Source organism: Camponotus vicinus, unplaced genomic scaffold (genome assembly GCF_025532165.1).
Source record: "Camponotus vicinus isolate PSW18456_S1 unplaced genomic scaffold, iyCamVici1.0 SCAF_10, whole genome shotgun sequence".
Lineage (NCBI taxonomy): Eukaryota > Metazoa > Arthropoda > Insecta > Hymenoptera > Formicidae > Camponotus > Camponotus vicinus.
Window position 1 is genome coordinate 459,581 of NW_028141946.1, and position 15,595 is coordinate 475,175.

A 15,595-nucleotide genomic window follows, 5' to 3' on the forward strand; every position below is an offset into this window, starting at 1 on the left:
TGTCGACATTATTTTCGTGTTTTTTGTGTTTTTCATTAACAAGTGTTTTCATTTTCGTGTTTTTCATCAACAAATGTTTTCATTTTTGTATTTTTCATTAACGTGACAAGTATAGCAAAGATTTTGAATCGAATCATGTCTTCTGTTCCTTGATTTTCAAATTATTAATTATTAACGAATGATTGACATATCACGGTTTTTTGTTATTTTAATTGTTTAATCCTGCGATTTGTGTATCGCGTGCGATTAATATCGAAAATATTGTATGATATTACGTGATTATTCGTAATTAATTGTATTTTTGTGATTATCGTGTGAAGTCCAGGGAGACGTCGCAGTGGAGCAATTATCTGTCGGTGAGTACAATTTATGAATTATTTCTTATTTGTGGAACTTTGTGAAATTAATTACTTGTTTATTTTTTCAATAATCCAATTAAATTATTTCTTATTTGTGGAACTTTGTGAAATTAATTACTTGTTTATTTTTTCAATAATGATCCAATTAAAATTATTGTTTAATATAATGAACGTAACTGTTCTAGATTTTATTATGGAGTAAAATATCTAAAATATTTGTAATTAATATTTCCACAAAATTTCTATTAATATTTCTAGATAAATGTAAAATATTTTAACAGTGTGTTTGCAAGATTTATAATTTGTCAAATTATTTATATAAGAATTATAGATTTTTATTTATTACATATTTATCGAAAGGTTATATAAAAAATACTTTCTCTTTTCTTTTTAGTGTGTGTGTGATGCAATTTATTTTATTAAATATTTATTTATTTTTATAAAATATCTATTTTTATTTAAAAAATGAATTAAAAATTTTCGCGTAATAATTAGTTTTTTAAGCATTATAACTAGTTCTTTTTTTAAATATTTGTACCATACAATTATATCTTCCTGCTTCGAGAAAAATTGTACGATAAATGAAATGCTATGACGCGCGTTGTAGCTTCGCTAATCTCTATCGACACTAACAATAAGTGGAATAGAAATACGTCACTAGGAAAGAGGGCAAATCGATATCGTTGCTCTCCTGAGTCTGTACACACATAGAAAAGTGTGAATGTGTTACATACGCTTATAATAATATTTTGTGAGAAATTGCATTCCATGAGTGTCATAAAGAACGCTCACGTATTTCGGTAACAATGATTTAGAAAGAATAAGAAATTCTTTTTCTTTCTTCAATACTGCAGAAATAAGATTCAGGGAGAAGAATGAGAGATCCCATGGCTTGAAGGATCACCTAAAGGGACGCGATGCGTTCCCTGAACAGAAAACGTGGACATGAACTACGAAGCCAATATTCACTATGTGCACTAAATGTCGGTAACACGAGTATTGAAACGCAAAACGCTTATATATATTAAATAAATTTCTAATATAAATAAGTTTTGTATGGTTTCTCTCTCTCTCTCTCTCTTTCTCTCTCTTTCTCTCTTTTTATAGTCACTTAGTTAAAGACATATCGTCACATTTTTAACGCATCTTTTCGAAATGCTAGACAATTTTTGAAACCGTGGCTTATTATATTATAATTTTCTTACAGTTCGAACAGTATTCTTTCATTTTATAAAAAGTTTCAATCAGTATCATAGCAGCATTAAATAATTTTCTTATGATTTTATGATACTTGGGAAAGGCAGGGTGTTTTGAAGACATATCATCACAATTTTAACGTATGATTAATGATTGATTATTTTACATTAATTACAAAACATATTATTAATATGAATTAAATATGAATGTACATTCACTTTCGCAGGTCTCTGTAAAATTAATAAAATAATTAGTTACAAATGTATATCAAATAGACATATTCAATCAACTATATATATTGAAATATTTTTATTAAAGTTGTAGTACACATTAAAGTTAATGAAAAAATATTACGAGTCAAAAACATCTTGTAACTTTTATATTATGTTTTTTATATTTAACTATCAAAATATGGCAAATATGTATTTAAAGAATGAACATTTAGTTTAATATGTGTACCAGAGAGAAGACTGAGAGATGTCATGACCTGTTTTTAGGTGATCCCTGAAAGCGATACTTCCTCTGTGGACATTGAAAACGTGGACATGAACTACAAAGTCAATGTCCATGAATGTTCTCAGAGGGTAATATATAATGTACACAATTTCTGGTTTTGTTCCGTGCTATGTGCACGAAATGCCGGTAGCACCAGAGTATAACAATCATTATTTTGAAAATAATATATAAATATGATAAATAATAATTTTTATAAAAATAATTTTTATAAATTACTTACCTATATGTGTATGTATGTGTGCCCATACGTTGTCCAAATGATTTTAAATATAAGAATAGACTATATGAATATCGGCGTATGTTACCGCCGGCATAGCTCTCAGGTTCATGAGAGTACTGAAACCTCCTCACCTGGCAAATGCCTTCATTAAGGCGGAGATACAGGGGAGGAAAAATTGAGGAGGAAAAATTTTTTTATTTTTTTTTTATTTTTTTTAATAGAGTTTTTAAACAGAGAATATATATATAATACATATAAAAAATATATATTACATAATTAAAATATATACAACGTAAATTATAATTAATTTGCAATTACATAAAGAACACATTACAAAATATTAAATTATGTAACATAAAAATAATTTTATTACAAATATATATATATATATATATATATATATATATATTACAAAATATATTATAAAATTTAATGCAGAATATATAATATACAATATACATTACAAATATATATTACAAAATATAATACAAATTTAATATAAACTATAATTTTAAACTTAATACAAAATAAAATTTATTACACGAAAGTGTCCAAAGTATACGTATAATATAAAATTTACTAAAAATTTTTACATAGACCAGACAAGATTGATTAGTGATGATTAATTACGCGATATTTATTATTAATAATCGACATAGAATAATAGAATTTAATTAGTTTTATATAAATAACGTATAAACGTAAATAATCATGATCAAAAGAGTCATTAATAAAATTATTGATCATTTCTTCGATTGTAGAACAAAGTATTTGCATTATTGACACATTTCGTGCAGACCATGAAAAGAAATATTTAAAACGTGTAAAGATAGAACAATCTTCGATGTAAATCAAAGATTAAATTACAAAATAAATTGCGATTTAAAATTCGCGAGAAAACGCGACGAATAAATAAATCGACAATAATCGAATATTCAATTGCGAGATACGCATAATTTTTATAATATAATAATCGAATCAATAGACACGCGTGCGATATAATTATTATCACACAAATGTTGACAGACAAAGATATTTTAACAAACATTTGTGATCCGTATTGTTTATGAACATAAAATTCACTGTCCGATTTATTTGCGATTAATATATACGCGACATTATACGAATTTCACGATTGAGAATAAAATACATATCCTATTTCGCGCATGATTAGCTGAATAAGAAGAAATGAGCTCTATAAGCTTTAAAATATAATTAAAAATCGCGTTGTGGCCACGTTTAATAGAAAATAACGGAACGAATGATTTTTATTAATAAAGTTATCGATCTTCTTTTAAATTACAGAAGAAAATATTTGCACTACCAGCATTTTGCACGAACTACTACCGATAAACAATATTCAAAGACGTGGAAAGATAAACAAAGCTTCAATGTATAAGTCAACGATTAAATTATAAGATAAATCGCGACGAATAAATAAGTCGATAATATGCGGAATATTTGATCGCGATATAATTTTTATAATATAATAATCGAAGCTCTCAATAGACACGTGCGCGATATAATTATTATCACGTAAATATAGAAAATCGAAAATATTTCAACAATCATTTGAAGTCTGTAATGTTTGTAAATATGCAATTCAGCGACCGAATTACTGCGAATTTTTATAAGATATATCGCGATTTAAAATTCGCGATAAAACGCGACGATAAATAAATCGATAATATTCAAAATATTCAATTGCAGATACGATTGCGAGTGACATACCGGTAATCCGATAAAAAGAGGAGCGATCTTAAAAATGGAGAACGGTTAACATCTTGTTTCTACATCAGATTTCGCAAGATCAATCTGCGAAGAAAAGTTAAGTGATCCATTGAACGTCGGGAATTCCACTGTAGGAGGGAACGAATCCTGGATCTTCCGGACTATTCCCGATAGCAATGATTTCAGTATTAAATCAAAGACAATTATCCCTCGTCATTATTTTCAATTCACGAAATTGATATTCACGTCAGAAAACATGTTCTTCCATTACTAAGAAATATATTTCTTTATTGAAAATTAAATGGATATAACCTTTGTCATTGAAATGTGATTACGAACGATTATATTTATAAATAATAAAATACATGCATTATTGGAGTTTGTGTTAAATGTGCGAACACATAATTTGGGGTACCATCTGCGCGCGCGAGACGAATCGAACCCGATAACAGCAAGATTTAAAAAATTTCAATTTGAATAGTGTTCAAAATAAAATAAATGAAATAATTTTAAATATATAATTAATTCTAGATTAATTATCTAGATTCTTATTCTTGTAACGTTTAAATTAATAATTTTTTTTTCTTTTAATCATTATCTTACTGATATAAGGGTACCCATTCGATTCGTCTCTAAATTTTTAAGTATTCGCACATTTTATGTAACATTCATGTATAATTTCGCGGATATATAATATATCATATTAACAAAAATTATAAAAATATTTTGGATACGTTAATTTGTTCATGTATTTTATTATACATATATATAAAATGATATATATATCTGAAAACTAATATTCTAAATTGGCGATGGATGTCCAATACTTGCAAATAGTTTTTTAAAAGAAACTAAAAACTACTATTAATATCCCCAGTACCTAGAAATAATTTTTCAAATGAGATAATTAATTAATAATTAATAAAATATATTCGTTCGTAAGCATTTTTATCAAAAAATTAATAAAAATTAATTACAATATAAAATTTCTTGAAAAATTAAAGTTTATACACAACGCTATATCCATATTTAATCTACTATTAAATCTTTCTGGCATTATATAGACAATAATAATACCAATCCTAATAATGAAGAACATTTTTTAACGAAGAAAAGAAAAGATACATTTCTCTCATCTAAATATATATTATTTAAATTAATTCGACGTTAAAGAAGCGTATCGTCGTTGAATTACTACTGAAATCATTGCTTTCGGAAATTGTCAGGAAAACCTGGGATTAGTTCCAATCTTACAGTAAAAATTCCCAATTTTTAACAGGGCACCGAACTAGACGTCGCGAATGGATCTCACAAGAACCGATGAGAAATAATTCTCCATAATGAAAATCGTTTCAACTCCTCGGCGGTACGAGCAACTTTCATTAACGTTTATTTAACGGAAGGAACAACGATAACTCTTTTATTAAAACGACAATCTTGTCTAAGAACGTGAAAAGAACGCGGGAAAAACACGGTGATTTCGCAACCGTAATTTATTAATTTATGTATGAATATTTTCCGATACGAAATTCGTAAATACAAATATAACTGAAAAAACAAATTAATATATTCATAATAATTAACTCGTGATTCTATAATATCGAAGGTGATCGTTAAATTTTGTGAAGCTAATATTTAATCGTTGACTTATCACATCGAATCTTCACACTCTTATTCGATAATTCTGTATATTTAATTAGCAATATTTAGGAATATTATCTGACGAGAGAGACAGCGATAAAAATCTTTTGTTAAAACGATAATTTTGTATAAGAACTTGTATTTAAAATTTTATATTTGATCGCGCGATGTATATACTTAATATGTATACCTATACATTAGACGGCACTCCCGGTTTCGATACGAGCGAAAATCCCATTTCACTTACGAGAATCAACTTCGAGTCAACCGGTCGGGATTGCAACGATACAACGAGCAAGGACTAAGCCCAAACCGGAAAGAAGACGAAACGATTGACGGAAATAGAGGAAAATGAAGTTCACCAACTCTTTTTCGCGCATAATTATCCTATCTCGTATCGAACCTGGACCCGCTAAGCACGATTTCAGGTGCTCCGCCCGGACATATTATGCCTCCCGCGGTTGCTATATGCTACACCAGGCTAGTAGACGGCAAAAGAAGAGGATACCCACATTTTTTAAATGCTTACATTCAGCAATTTAGAAAATGGGGAGGCAACCCCTTTTACCGAGCGAAAATCGTGCCTAGGGGAATCCACTCGACTCCTCGACAGGGTTAACACACGCAGTGCGTGTGGCTGTAGACGAGCAAAGAGAAGGGACCCATTGACGACCATTCCGAGCAATCGATCGAGTTCTAACTAATTCGGGCCGAATCACTTGACGAAGCACGAAGCAAGAGTGTACGTTGCATAGCAACGTGTGCAAACTCGAAACATCCCGGTTAATTGGCATCGGAAGTAGAGACTCGTGACAATAAGGGAATTGGGATTTTTATACGAAAAGTCTAACGCGGAAGCGTGAAAACGCGACGACGCGAGAATACTACAACGCGGAAATGCGGTAACGAAATGCCGCCGTCCGCGACACGTTGACGGCACCGACGATAGAAAGTCGATGACGCAATATAACTCTTTTATTAAAACGACAATCTCGTCTAAGAACGCCAAAAAGAACGCGGAAAAAACATGGTGTTTTCGCAACCGTAATTTATTAATTTATTTATGAATATTTTCCGATACGAAATTCGTAAATATAACTGAAAACCAAATTATTAAATTCATAATAATTAACTCACGATCCTATAATAGCGAAGATGACGCGAAGAGAACGCGGAAAGAACACGGTATTTTCGCAATCATAATTTAATAATTTATTTTAAGAATATTCAGTTCCGCGCGATATGGAATTCATAAATAGATAAATCTAACGGAAAGCATATCATTAAATTTATAATAATTGACTCGCGATTCTACATTTTATATAAAAATTTTCCGAATTTATTAATGACTCTTTGATATGAAAATATAAACAGTTATTCTTTTACGAATATTTCAAAAATATTTACTATAGAAACAAATATGTTAATTTAACGAATTAATATTATACATATACTTACGTATAATCATATATATACATATAATATATACGTATAATCATTATACGTATACTTTCGATAATTTTTCGTGTAATTTACATAAGAATGTATTCACGTAATTTACAATCGTAAATACAATTTCATGTAATATAATTATAGTTATAATTGTATTTTATACAACTATGTCAATAATTAAAAATATCAATATTAGATTATAATTAATATACAATTATAACTATTTACAATTTACATCGTAAATAGACACAATACAATTTACAATCGTAAATACAATTTCATGTAATATAATTATAGTTATAATTGTATTTTATACAACTATGTCAATAATTAAAAATATCAGTATTAGATTATAATTAATATACAATTATAACTATTTACAATTTACAAAACACAATTTATTAATTACAAAGTACAATTTACAAAATATAATTTATGATGTTATCAATATCAAATAAATGTACTCGATTTATTCAAATGTTTAATAACATAAATAATTTGATATTGATAACATTAACATTTGGACTTAATATTATAGCTATATATTAATTTACACATTTATATGATATATTTTTAATTTTTAAAATCAAATATAACATGCTAAAATATATCTTGAACATTTATAATTATGCAATTTGTTTAATCTTCTTGAAAATAATTTTGATAATTTAAATTTCATTTTTAAAACATTTTTAAAAATAAATTCAATTTAATTTTTTAAGAATAATTTAAATTATTACAAAGAATTACAAAAGTATCCAAAATATACGTATAATATAAAATTTATTAAAAATTTCTACATAGTCCAAATAAGGCTGATTAGCGATGATGAATTACGCGATATTAAGTATTAATAATCGACATACAATAATAGAATTTAAGAACAGAAATTAGTTTTATATAAATAACGTTTAAACATAAATAATCGTGATCAAAAGGGTCATTAATAAAATTATTAATAGTTTTTCCGATTGTAAAAGAAAGTATTTCCATTACTGGCGCATTTTATGTAGATTATTAATATTCAAAACGCGAAAAGATAAATCTAGCTTCGACGTAAATCAATGATTAAAGTACAAGATAAATAACAATTTAAAATTCGCGAGAGAGCGATAACGAATAAATAAATCGATTATTAGGAATAGTTGATTACGATATGCATAATTTTTGTAATATGATGATCGAAACCGCTAATAGACAGCGCGCGACATAATTATTAGCAAACAAATGCGAAGATATTTCGAGACATTTGAGATTTATAATATTTGCGAATATAGAATTTATTACAAACTTTTAGAAGATAAATCGTGATTTACAATTCGCGAGAAGACGCGACAAATACATAAATCGACAATATTCGGAATATTTGATTGCGTTATGTATAATTTTTATAATATAATCGGAGCCCCTAATAGACACGCGTGATATAATTAATAGAGAATAACGGGTTTAATAAAGAATAACGGAACGAATAATTTTATCAAAGTCTCTCTCTAATAATTTAACTATCTAACTATATCTCTAACTATCGATGTATTAGTAAAGTTTAATAAGATTTATATAATGATTTAAATAATCGCGATTTTAATCATTAATAAAATTATCGATCATCTTCTTAAATAGTAAAAAAAATATTTGCACTATTAGCGCAGACTATAAAAGACAATATTCAAAGACGTGGAAAGGTAGACAAAGTTTCGACGTATAAGTCAACGATTAAATTATAAGATAATATTAAGTTATAAGATAAATCGCGATTTACAATTCGCGAGAAGACGCGACAAATAAATAAATCGACAATATTCGGAATATTTGATTGCGATATGTATAATTTTAATAATATAATCGGAGCACCTAATAGACACGCGCGATATAATTACTATCACGCACAAGTGCAAAGATATTTCGACAGATGTTTAAGGTCTGTAATATTTGCGAATTTATTTGCGATTAATACGCTATTTTATAGAAATATCGCGATTGAAAAATACATATTGAAAATACATACATCTCGCGCATGATTAGTTAAATGAAATAAAATGAATCTTAAGACTTTACAATTTTAAATATAATTAACATATAATTAAAAAATTGCGTTGTTCGCCACGTTTAATAGAGAATAACAGAACAAATAATTTTATCAAAATCCCTCTCTAATAATTTAACTATCTAACTATATCTCTAACTATCGATGTATTAGTAGAGTTTAATAAGAATTATATAATGATTTAAATAATCGCGATGAATCATTAATAAAATTATCGGTCATCTTCTTAAATAATAAAAAAAAATATTTGCACTACTAGCGAAGACTATAAAAGACAATATTCAAAGACGTGGAAAGATACACAAAGTTTCGACGTATAAGTCAACGATTAAATTATAAGATAAATCACGATTTAAAATTCCCGAGAAAACGCGACGAATAAATATAATGATCGAAGCTCTCAATAGACACGAGCGCTATATAATTATTATCACGTAAGTATAAAAAATCAAAAATATTTCAACAATCATTTGAGGTCTGTAATGTTTGTGAATATACAATTCACCGACCGATTTACTTGCGAATTTTTATAAGATAAATCGCGATTTAAGATTCGCGATAAAACTCGACGAATAAATAAATCGATAATATTCAAAATATTCAATTGCAGATACGATTGCGAGTGACATACCGGTAATATCTGATAAAAAGAGGAGCGATCTTAAAAATGGAGAACGGTTAACATCTTGTTTCTACATCAGATTTCGCAAGATCAATCTGCGAAGAAAAGTTAAGTGATCCATTGAACGTCGGGAATTCCACTGTAGGAGGGAACGAATCCTGGATCTTCCGGACTATTCCCGATAGCAATGATTTCAGTATTAAATCAAAGACAATTATCCCTCGTCATTATTTTCAATTCACGAAATTGATATTCACGTCAGAAAACATGTTCTTCCATTACTAAGAAATATATTTCTTTATTGAAAATTAAATGGATATAACCTTTGTCATTGAAATGTGATTACGAACGATTATATTTATAAATAATAAAATACATGCATTATTGGAGTTTGTGTTAAATGTGCGAACACATAATTTGGGGTACCGTCTGCGCGCGCGAGACGAATCGAACCCGATAACAGCAAGATTTAAAAAATTTCAATTTGAATAGTGTTCAAAATAAAATAAATGAAATAATTTTAAATATATAATTAATTCTAGATTAATTATCTAGATTCTTATTCTTGTAACGTTTAAATTAATAATTTTTTTTTCTTTTAATCATTATCTTACTGATATAAGGGTACCCATTCGATTCGTCTCTAAATTTTTAAGTATTCGCACATTTTATGTAACATTCATGTATAATTTCGCGGATATATAATATATCATATTAACAAAAATTATAAAAATATTTTGGATACGTTAATTTGTTCATGTATTTTATTATACATATATATAAAATGATATATATATCTGAAAACTAATATTCTAAATTGGCGATGGATGTCCAATACTTGCAAATAGTTTTTTAAAAGAAACTAAAAACTACTATTAATATCCCCAGTACCTAGAAATAATTTTTCAAATGAGATAATTAATTAATAATTAATAAAATATATTCGTTCGTAAGCATTTTTATCAAAAAATTAATAAAAATTAATTACAATATAAAATTTCTTGAAAAATTAAAGTTTATACACAACGCTATATCCATATTTAATCTACTATTAAATCTTTCTGGCATTATATAGACAATAATAATACCAATCCTAATAATGAAGAACATTTTTTAACGAAGAAAAGAAAAGATACATTTCTCTCATCTAAATATATATTATTTAAATTAATTCGACGTTAAAGAAGCGTATCGTCGTTGAATTACTACTGAAATCATTGCTTCCGGAAATTGCCAGGAAAACCTGGGATTAGTTCCAATCTTACAGTAAAAATTCCCAATTTTTAACAGGGCACCGAACTAGACGTCGCGAATGGATCTCACAAGAACCGATGAGAAATAATTCTCCATAATGAAAATCGTTTCGACTCCTCGGCGGTACGAGCAACTTTCATTAACGTTTATTTAACGGAAGGAAAAACGATAACTTTTTTATTAAAACGACAATCTTGTCTAAGAACGTGAAAAGAACGCGGGAAAAACATGGTGATTTCGCAACCGTAATTTATTAATTTATGTATGAATATTTTCCGATACGAAATTCGTAAATACAAATATAACTGAAAAAACAAATTAATATATTCATAATAATTAACTCGTGATTCTATAATATCGAAGGTGATCGTTAAATTTTGTGAAGCTAATATTTAATCGTTGACTTATCACATCGAATCTTCACACTCTTATTCGATAATTCTGTATATTTAATTAGCAATATTTAGGAATATTATCTGACGAGAGGGACAGCGATAAAAATCTTTTGTTAAAACGATAATTTTGTATGAGAACTTGTATTTAAAATTTTATATTTGATCGCGCGATATATATACTTAATATGTATACCTATACATTAGACGGCACTCCCGGTTTCGGTACGAGCGAAAATTCCATTTCACTTACGAGAATCAACTTCGAGTCAACCGGTCGGGATTGCAACAATACAACGAGCAAGGACTAAGCCCAAACCGGAAAGAAGACGAAACGATTGACGGAAGTAGAGGAAAATGAAGTTCACCAACTCTTTTTCGCGCATAATTATCCTATCTCGTATCGAACCTGGACCCGCTAAGCACGATTTCAGGTGCTCCGCCCGGACATATTATGCCTCCCGCGGTTGCTATATGCTACACCAGGCTAGTAGACGGCAAAAGAAGAGGATACCCACATTTTTTAAATGCTTACATTCAGCAATTTAGAAAATGGGGAGGCAACCCCTTTTACCGAGCGAAAATCGTGCCTAGGGGAATCCACTCGACTCCTCGACAGGGTTAACTCACGCAGTGCGTGTGGCTGTAGACGAGCAAAGAGAAGGGACCCATTGACGACCATTCCGAGCAATCGATCGAGTTCTAACTAATTCGGGCCGAATCACTTGACGAAGCACGAAGCAAGAGTGTACGTTGCATAGCAACGTGTGCAAACTCGAAACATCCCAGTTAATTGGCATCGGAAGTAGAGACTTGTGACAATAAGGAAATTGGGATTTTTATACGAAAAGTCTAACGCGGAAGCGTGAAAACGCGACGACGCGACAATACTACAACGCGGAAATGCGGTAACGAAATGCCGCCGTCCGCGACACGTTGACGGCACCGACGATGGAAAGTCGATGACGCAATGTAACTCTTTTATTAAAACGACAATCTCGTCTAAGAACGCCAAAAAGAACGCGGAAAAAACATGGTGTTTTCGCAACCGTAATTTATTAATTTATTTATGAATATTTTCCGATACGAAATTCGTAAATATAACTGAAAAACAAATTATTAAATTCATAATAATTAACTCGCGATCCTATAATATCGAAGGTGATCTTTAAATTTTGTGAAGCTAATATTTAATCGTTGACTTATCACATCGAACCTTCACACTCTTATTCGATAATTCTGTATATTTGATTAGCAATATTTAGGAATATTATCTGACGAGAGGGACAGCGATAAAATTCTTTTGTTAAAACGGTAATCTTTTATAAGGACGCGAAAAGAACGCGAAAAGAACGCGAGAAGAATCCGGAAAGAACGCGAAAAGAACGCGGAAAGAACGCGGAAAGAACACTTTAAGAACACGGTATTTTCGCAATCATGATTTAATAATTTATTTTAAGAATATTCAGCTCCGCGCGATGTGGAATTCATAAATAGATAAATCTAACGGAAAGCATATCATTAAATTTATATTAATTGACTCGCGATTCTATAACAAAGGCGTCCGTCAAATTTTATAACGCTTATATTTAATCATTAATTTAGTATCGAATTTTTACATTTTATATAAAAATTTTCCGAATTTATTAATGACTCTTTGATATGAAAATATAAATAGTTACTCTTTTATGAATACTTAAAAAATACATACTATAGAAATAAATATGTTAATTTAATGAATTACTATTATATAATCATTATACGTATACTTTCGATAATTTTTCGTGTAATTTACATAAGAATGTATTTACGTAATTTACAATCTTCTTAAACATTTATAATTTTGCAATTTCTTTTAGTATTCCTGAAAATAATTTTAGTAATTTAAATTAATAATTTAAATATTTTCATTTTTAAAGCATTTTTAAAAATAAATTCAATTTAATTTTTTAAACTGAAATAAAGCCAAATTACAAATTTCTCTATATTATATTAGACTGCTAACACGGCCATATTTCATATGATAAAATGTAAAACAAAAGCAACCATTTATATCTGGACAGAATTTATACCGGGTATCACAGAATTTAACATAACATAACTATCGCTTTCGAAAGATGCAATTGTAATTTATATGAGTATCGCTTGTATATTTATTTTAATAATTGTTGGTTATTGCTTATATTTATTTAATTACTATATTTTAATATTTTGTAACTACTTATGTTCATTTTAATCACTATCTCGTAGAAGTTTATATTTATTTTAATAAATGCCGGCAAAAATTGAAGTACGACATAATATGTATATTAATCTAATCTGTATATGTATATCCTGCCCAAATGTAAATGGTTATCCTGGCTTCAGCTGTTAGCAGCCTGATATAATATATGAAATTCTTATAATATAAAAGTCTCTGTGCAGATTACCAATAAAAATTGATTGATATTATAATAATATATATAATTAATAAATTTTTATAGTAATGCATAATTTAAAATAAAATATAAAATTAATATGTGTATAACATTTATCATATTACATTTATCACATTACAAGTTATTTCATTAATTAATCATTTGGCTTTACATTAAGTTTAAAAACAATATCTACAACAAATGTTGTAATGGATGAGCTAATAAGAAATTAGAGTAAGATAAGTGAATAAGATAAATGCGCGTTATAAGAATAAATTAGCATTAGATGTAATTGATACAATTTTTAATGTTCTTTATTTTTAATAAATTAGGTAAAATCTATACAAAAATAATCTTTTCTCTATCTTTTTTCTTTATAATTGAAATACTGCAATATATTTTCGCAATGGATGCAATATATTTCGAACGAATTTATTAAAAGTTATTTAATTTAATCTATTCTAGCTCATCCATTTTAAGGCAACGGATTTATCTACAATCTCTATGAATCCGTTACTTTGAAATTAAATAAAAGTTTTTGTCACTTACCGGAGCATTGATGTGCCACAGCGGAGTTGTCATTCTCGAAGCTACGTTGTCTGTAACATACAAATATAAAATTCATTTATAACAAAGCTCAAAATACAATCAATATTTCAAAAAATTATTATTGTGCGGAATTTCATATCCGGTGTGTAAAATAATAAGCAGATATAAACACGTGAGAAGATTTTATAAATTTTAAAATTATTTTTTAAATAGAAATTTTTATATATGATTTTTATAAAAATCTTTTTCTCTAATTTTCTCTTTAATTCCTTTAAATTATAAGAACAAATTATTGTGCGTACGATTTATAACAATTGATATACAAATAACAAATATTCACCATCAGGTTGCTTCGCCGATGCAAGATGCCTCTCCCAGGCCTCCTCCTCCTCTCACGTTGTTGACGCGCGGTACTTTTAACGGCACTCCCGCACTCACGAGCGATATTTTTATATCGCTATTTCCACTATTTTACGCGCGATACTTAACGGTTTCCGCATTTTCGATGCGACTAAAAATTGGGATTTTATATGAAAAAGTCCAAAAGTTCCGCGAAAACGCGACGACGCGAGAATACTACAACGCGAAAACGCGGTAACGAAGCGCTTGCCGTCCGCGGCACGTTGATGGCACCGACGACGCGAAAGGGTACTTAGCTTCCCATTCAGGCACCTTAAGATTTACCATAAATAGAAAAATTTAAAATAAACCTCAAGGCACCATCCAAGTACTAAGCCCTCCCACCGCGACAAGGTGTACCCCATGGGAGGGTTATATTATATATATACTATTGATAATTTATATATTGTTGCGTCCGCGGAACGATATATCGAACGCGCGCGACACAACCGATCGGCATACGCTGACGCTCGCGCGTAAATAATAACGCGGTTTAAGGTTCACAAGAACTTTATTAAATCACGAGTAACATATAAGAACTTAGAATAATCGTAAAACGAATCACAGATAGACGCGCGTCCACACAGCTTGACAGCTGAGCTCAGAATCTCTGACAGTCATTCTTAACATCTTAACAACTCGCGCGGAAACGATCTTTTTTCGTCGACGTACTTCCTGCCGAAAGAATTCAACGGGTGGCGAATACATCCAGGAGGATGGGATGCGGGAACGCGGGGACGCAACAATATAATAAATAATAAATGTGATAAATAATTTAAATTAATGACTTACATTTTAT

The 15,595-nt window shown here is 29.0% G+C and overlaps 1 protein-coding gene across 1 annotated transcript in view; it reads right to left on the reverse strand.

Annotated features, from left to right (window-relative positions):
- The window catches only part of Stumps (DBB domain-containing protein stumps), a 57,631-nt gene extending 42,701 nt beyond the window's left edge, over positions 1-14,930 (reverse strand). Inside the window, exons 1-2 of the mRNA XM_083080316.1 lie at positions 14,738-14,930; positions 14,398-14,447 (exon numbers count right to left, since the gene is read on the reverse strand). The gene's annotated coding sequence lies outside the window, so the exon portion shown is untranslated. The remainder of the gene's footprint in view (positions 1-14,397; positions 14,448-14,737) is intronic.
- Between the last annotated feature and the right edge of the window lie 665 nt (positions 14,931-15,595).